General features: G+C 31.5%; 1 long non-coding RNA gene across 4 annotated transcripts; it reads left to right on the top strand.

Moving 5' to 3' along the window:
* Positions 1–1,407: 1,407 nt before the first annotated feature.
* LOC111242378 lies at positions 1,408–3,581 on the top strand. 4 transcript variants are annotated; one of them, XR_002669344.1, is made up of 3 exons: positions 1,408–1,612; positions 1,726–2,811; positions 3,249–3,581. It is a non-coding gene; the product is annotated as an uncharacterized LOC111242378 (long non-coding RNA). The 4 variants fall into 4 exon arrangements; XR_002669346.1 differs by lacking the exon at positions 1,408–1,612 and having other exon boundaries at positions 1,619–2,034; positions 2,249–2,811; XR_002669345.1 differs by lacking the exon at positions 1,408–1,612 and adding an exon at positions 3,101–3,161 and having other exon boundaries at positions 1,619–2,811.
* Positions 3,582–7,483: the final 3,902 nt, after the last annotated feature.

Below are 7,483 nucleotides of genomic sequence, written 5' to 3'. Positions count from 1 at the left end.
TTATCAACAAAAAGATAAATATTTTAATTAAAAGTATATAAAAAATGCTTATAATTAAACTGATGTTAGTAATATTTTATTTTGGGCATGGGCATGCAGAAACAAAAATAGCGGGAGCGCGTGGAGCTGAAGATTATGTTTGGCAAACATTACATTTTTGGCAACTAAGAAAGAGAGACTCTCTTTGGTGAAAACTGAATAGCATTAATTATTGGCATCTTCGTTGAGAAACCATTTAATAATTCTTACTAAGTGCTAGCTGTCCATGAGATGCTAATTTTTTTTAGTGCTTATGACATGGAAAATAAAAACATGCCTGGGGTTTCTTCCTCCCACTCAAAAACAAATCTTTTGCGTGCAATTTTTGTTAGAAAACAACCATTTTTTGGGTCCACTTATCCATCTAATACCTTCAACTTATCAACACTAATACTAAAGTAAATTAACTTTTATCTTCTTCTTTTTTTTACTTTTGGTAATTCAAGCCTTATCTAAATTGTTCAATGGTTACTAATAGCAAGCAACCTCAATCTCTAACAATACTTTAAACTTCTCTATTTGTTTACTGCCAGAACAATAAATAATACGTGCATAATGTTTTCGCTGAAAAGTAATGCCATATTCACGATTCGTTTATCGAATTATCATTATCCATAGCTTATAACATACAATGGGATCGATTTGAAACTTGATTAGACGTATTACAGTGAAACATGAAAATAAGGACAATAGACAAAAGTGACAGTGTCTATAGATAATGCATTGTAAAATACGTGTGGCAGCAGCTTAATGGCATGTGCAATTTATAGAGAAAAATTATATTGTTGAACATGCACGTTTACTGATTATAACATGAAAAATAGTGTATATAAATGAGATATAATTATAATAGAATAAATAAAAAGATAAAGATAGAATTATGTGGGTTGAGAAGTGAAGGTGGAATGATATGATGATGAGGATGACGACGACGTGAAATTGTGAAATGAAAGATGGATTGAAAGTGGGAAAGGGTTAAAGAGAGGAAGTAACGGAAAGGCAAAAATATTTGAAGAAGAAAGTGTGACCGACAAAGAGCGATGGGCAAAAGAAAAGAAAAAGCGGATATTATGGAAAGGTGTTTGGTTGAATATTGGATTGTTGTCTCTCAGAGAGAAGTCTTTCTTAGAAATCTGCTCAGACTTTACGGCTTCAAGAAAATGTGTTCGTGTCATTACGTCACAGATTCCATTTTACGATAACTATACATAACACCAAAAACACATATGTACGTCTGTATTTTTATTATTTAATATCATTTTTAAAAAGTAAATAATTGAAAATAGTTTCAAAATAAAGTATATGATGATTATTTTTAAGCTCAGATCAGAAGTTTTGTAAATAACAATCTGGTAGGAAAGTTACCCAACTACCCCTATTTAATTTTTTAACACCTGTCGATTTTATTTGTTTTTCAGTCATTTACCACTTCTAAAATACTAGAAATGACTCTTACGTTTTGAAGGTTACGTGGACTTTTCCTATTACTCGTCATACTGACGTGTCTCTACTTTTGAAAGTATTTTGAAATTGAAATCTCTTCGAATGCCTTGAAGACGTCTTCCTCTGTTAGGTTTCCCTCATTCTCTCCCCATTCGTATTTTTGGTTTTACCGTGAAGTTCGTTTGTTATTTTTTTGTGATTTTTTGGGTTTGAAGTTGCTAACTTTTTGTGTTTTTGGTTTAGTTTTCTGGAGTGGGGTGTGTTTGTGGAAATTATTTTTAAGGTAAATATTCTAAGAGATAACAACATTTTTATTAGTTTTAGATTGTTAGTGCATATATGATTGGCTGGCTTAGCTCCAGTTGTTATTGTTTGGCTTAGCCCCAAATTACATATATGCATTATTTGATCAATGTCGGCTAATTTATGTTATTTCATTGATTATTAAGTTCAATGAATAAAGTTGTTTCTGGTTCCTTGAAGTGATGCAAGACCATAAAACTGCTTTTGTTTAAGCTTTGAACCATAACTATGGGAAGTTTCCTGATGAAAGTAAGTATTTATTCTAACCTTTTCATACATATTATTGGCTGCTTGTCTAAATTCCAAAATCTATGAACATGGCCTTGACCCTCTCAGTGACCACGTTTATTAAATTGCAAATTTTGTAAAGTTTCTTTATGATCACAAATCTTTAGCAGTAGGTGCAATTTATGGATTATGCTCTATTTATTTTGCTAACTCTTTTGATTGGTGTTATCTTCAGGATGTTGCATGAGGAAATGTTAATTTTACATGTCAAATGAATCAGAAAAGTTATCTTTTGACCTCCAAATATGCACATGACAACACAAATTTCTTATATTAGGGCTTTAGATGTTAAACTCGCCAAGATGGTTGTTGTGATTTATCATGTGCTAAGAAGGATGTGGCTTTCTTTTGTAGTGCAGAGAATGCCCTGATTATGAATATGTTTAGTCTGAGGAGTTGTGCTTGGTTGTTGCTTGGCGTTGGATTTCTGAGAGATGGGCATGACTAACTAACAAACTCTTTCCTAGGATGCAAATTATTCATTAAACAGTGCTTGAGACATGGATGTTATATTGGTGGCCATGAAGTTGATCAAATCATTTAGCAGAAAGTTGGATATTGTTGTGTTTAAGCTTTGGTATGACAATATACAGATTAAATATGGAATATATATATATATATATATATATATATATATATATATATATATAGCCATTTTTATCTCGCCGTTTTTGCTTCTAGCAAAGTGGACATAATGCAGAAGACACTAAACAGAACACTGTTGGTATGACAACATTGGTGAGTACCTTACAACTTTTTTTCTACTCCATCGTGGATGGACAAATAAAATTGGGCTAGCTATAGATTTCGTGATTTTGTGTAGGCTTAAATTCTAATAGGATATAATTTTAAGATGATTCATCATAGTGAAAAGTCTGCATTTAAAATTAGTGAGGAGCCATGCTCTGTGGTCATGCCATATTCTTAATATGTGCTAAAACTACTTTATGTATAGGGAAAAAAGAATAGAGTCTTTTATATTATGTCAAGTTTTTTCTTGATCCAAAACATACATTAATGAATGCAGCCAATCTCTCTCAAAGAATCAATTGTTGTATGTTTCTTAATTGAATTGTTGCACCTTGAAGGTATAAACTCTCCTTCAGTATATGGAAAGTTGTTGGGTTTGATTGTGAAAATTTCCGCTTCATGTGTATGTATGCCTTAATTTGCAGCAAAGCAGGTGGCTGACGATGTCAAACTCCATCATTTCAAAGAATAAAGAATATCGTATGATCTACAATTTTACTAATTTCTTACTACATATCAATGGGCATTAGGATAGAGGATTTGGAGCAGAACATCAATGAACTCCGAGCAGAGAGAATCTCATTGGAGTTGAAGCCTGAAATAGAAAATCATTAAAAATGGCAACAAAATGGTTCATCGTAGATCAGTGTTAATGTTTTGGATATGGTTCATTTCAAACTCCACAAGTTGATGAGTTGTTTCCTTGCATTATGCATTTCTTTTCATTTGGTTCAAATAGTTATGAACAAATTTGACTTTGTCTGTCGCTACGTACTGCAATTAACTAAGTACCTACGATGTTATTTGGAAGGCAAGAAGCGCATATCCTTGTGCTTTCAAACTTCATTTTCTCCAAGCTGATAAAAGTTATACTTTCCCATACGGGTTTTCCTTTATGAGAATCCTATGTGTTTCTGGTATAAATTTGATTTTTTTTTTTTAAATCTTCAATTTTACTAATTCCTTTTGTTAACTTTTTCTTCTTGTTTTCATGGATTTTAACAGCAAAACCTGGAGAAGAGGATTATCTTATACTTCTGGTTAAATTAATCTCAAGAAAATATTTTTCTCGAAAGTATTTTATTAATTAAATAAAATCATTAAAATAATGATAAAAAATATAAAAACTAAATAACAGAAAAATAATAAAATTAAAAATTACATTTTTTAATCCTAATTTTTTTAATTTAACACTACAAAGCTTCTCCTTACATGCAGATGAATTGAAATTCTTCATTATATATATTCTAGATTACTTCAACCTTCCATGAATGATAATTTTTTATTATTTTAATGTGTCTTAATAAAGGAGTGGAAGTGTATATAGAAAATACACTTGGACATTTAAATTAGTTTAAGAGGGATAAATGTTATTAAATTGAATAGAATACCTATGAAATGTCAAAATAATTCAAAAGTAATGTCAAAAGTAACATCTCAACTATATTTGAAGGTTATTTAAAGCCATGAAGTGTACAAAAGTAAAACAAAATGTAACCCGGATGCAAGTTGTAAGTTCTATAACATTTTAAATTAAACTTTGAGACATTTTAAATCTAGCTTATGGTGTAATCTGCTAATACCGTAATTAAATGCTTAATACACTTCAAATTCTTAGCTAGTTGACTGTGTGTTCAAACAATGTGATGTTTATTCATGAGTGATTATATTTCATGGGACCAAAGAATACTTAAATCAATTTGTTTTTGCAAAATTTTCTTTCAACAATTACATATTGATATTAAAGCAATCTAAAAAGATAAGAGTTAAGAAATATTTATACAAATGAAGCACAAATGAAGTTTTTCTTAAACTCTTCTAAGTGAGATTAGCTTCTTTGTACTTTTCTTTTTAGGTACTTTTCATGCACTACTCAACCCATGTTTCCTTGCCTATCCATGCTTCTCTTGGTCATGAATTAATGGGCTTCCATTTGGCCCAATTACAATATAAATCCAATAAGAGATGATCCATGTAAATAGGATGTTATACCTTTTATTTTCATTAAAAAATCTACTCTTCACGAACCCACTTAATCATAGCTCTTGTGATTGGTACCCATATATAACTCACTATTACAACTTATTATATTCAAAAGATAATACCCATTTACAACTTAACTTATTAGAAATGGTTTGTTCTTATGTTATGTTATGTGGACCAAAAAGAGACGTTCTTCTGTTAACATCGGTAAGTTAAAGGCATAATATATGTTTATTAACTCTAACTTGAATTGAATAAAATCAAACAATATAGGTGAAACAGTTTTGATGATGAAATTAGCAAGTTGACGAAAAAAAGAAACGTGAAGTAATTGCATCAAATCAACTTGATAGTTTTCTTAAAAAAAATACTATCAACCTCTAAATTATTTGTATTTATGAAAAAATGGTTTGACAACCATATAAGACATTGTGGTTATTATATGAAGAAAACAAATTTAAAGAATTTAATTTTGAGAACAGTTGAGAATTAAGTAACTGTTACAATTCATAAATTTTAATCATAAGATTATTAATGAAGAAATGTTTTAATTACCATATTGTTTTATAAGTGTCGTGATTTTTTTTTTACAAATATTGAAACTTATAGATAGGAGTTTGTAAGTGTTATGAGAAAAGAGAGAATAAGAACACCATAGTAAAATAAAGCTATGAATGAATATTATTAAAGTGAGTTTGGATACAACGGAAACAAAGAATATATACAAAAGGGAAGAGGAAAAAGAAAGCAGAATAAACAAAACAATTTTATAGCGCTTCAACTCAACGATTTTTGAGAATCCATCGTTCGGTAGAATAAAGCTGATTGATAGCCTCACTACTTGCAGCCGCTCGGTAGCCACACTTCCTACAGTCATTCGATAGTCTCCAGCTCTCTGCAGTTGTTTAGTAAGGTACTGTCGTTCACTGCTCAGTAACAACAGAAGAAGGTATCTGTTAAGATATCTATCACCCTCCCTCAAGCTGAACATAGATATTATGCATGTTTAGCTTGGGAGTAATAGTATTAAAGGGAGAAGAGTAAAAAGACTTGGTGAAAACATCTGCAAGTTGATTGGTAGAAGATACGTGAAGAAGCTTGATAAGACCGCCTTGAAGCTTTTGTCTGATAACATGGCAGTCTATATCTATATGCTTTGTTCTTTCATGAAAAGTGGGATTCTTGGCAATGTGGATGGCATAATTGTTGTCACAATAGACTGAGTAAGGAGTTTGGCACGGTTTGTGCAAATCTGTTAAAAGATATTGCAGCCATTAATTCACAAGTTAGAGAGGCTAAGGACCTATATTTGGCTTCAGAAGAAGATTTAGAAACAATGGTTTCTTTCTTTGACTTCCAAGAAGTAAGAGCAGTTCCCAGAAAAACACAAAAACCAGAGATGGATCTTCTAGTGCACTAGTACAAAAATCATATTTTATGTACGTCATAGTTCGTTTTTGTACGTCATAAAATAAGATTTTTGTACAAGTACTCTTAATGGGATAAGATGGCTCGATCGCAATTCCACACTTTCCTGATCTGTTGTTACCCAAATTTCTTTCCATTCTGATGTATCCTTCCTCTCCCCAATCAGCACCCCATGAATTCCTCACAATCCAATAATTATGACCGTTTTCTGTACCATACTCAACAGCCACAACACCATGATCTAGTGTTGTTCCACATCTTCTAGAGAAGACACCCGGACAAATATGAAATATACTGATTAAAAAATTATGTCAACATTGCAAAACCAATTTTGTTTAAAGTTTAAAATTGAATAGGGAAAGAGGGGAAGTTTTTATGTTCTAATCAAAAGCAAAAAATAAACCACATGTTTTTCACTTAGACTCAAAACTTTGGACTTTGGATCTTCCCATTCTACTTCTTTCTATGCAATAGGCACACCTTCTTTCCCCAGGTCATGAATAAAATTAGATTGGAAACTTACAGATGAATAAAGTTGAAATTCCTTTCCTCTTCCTTCAATAGCAACGCTCACGGGCTGATTTGCAACGGCCTTTTTCAATGCTAACTCATCATAGGAATTAACATCTTCATAAGAATCAATAGAAACAACTTTGGCATTTTTCCGCACATTAGCAAAATAAACAAACAAAACAAAGGAACATAAGAATTTGATTGATAACTATGTTTTAGAAGCAATTATTTTCTTAAAAGATCAGGTCCAAGTTACTAACCCTATACTGGTCACATGTACCATCAACAGCACGGTAAGGGTAATCCTCCTCAGAATCGATGCCTCCATTGCTGATGATGAACTCAAATGTATAGTCCATAAGTCCTCCATTGCATCCCATGTTATATCCTGTATCACAACCCACCAATTCTTGTTCTGATAATGAAATCAGTTCGCCAGTCACTATCTTATTAATTCCTTGCACAACACCAATTGTTGAGAATGACCAACAACTCCCTACATTAAAGAAAATAGTCATTAAACAAAAATCTCAAACTAACCTTAAAAAATTATAGGTTATTAAGACAAAGATCACTCAAGAAACTCAGTTGTCAGAATACAACTACAAACACCAAAGCACTCTCCTAAGTAAAGTAACTTTCTTTAAATTATTATTTTGACCTTTTTACTCAGGTTAAAATGTAGAGAATATTAAATATTCTTGGATAGCAGAAGGTAAAAAAAATTGGTATGGTG

Source organism: Vigna radiata, chromosome 8 (genome assembly GCF_000741045.1).
Source record: "Vigna radiata var. radiata cultivar VC1973A chromosome 8, Vradiata_ver6, whole genome shotgun sequence".
NCBI classification, from domain to species: domain Eukaryota; kingdom Viridiplantae; phylum Streptophyta; class Magnoliopsida; order Fabales; family Fabaceae; genus Vigna; species Vigna radiata.
Note: the sequence above shows the minus strand (reverse complement) of the source record. Positions and strands in the feature narration are given on the sequence as shown.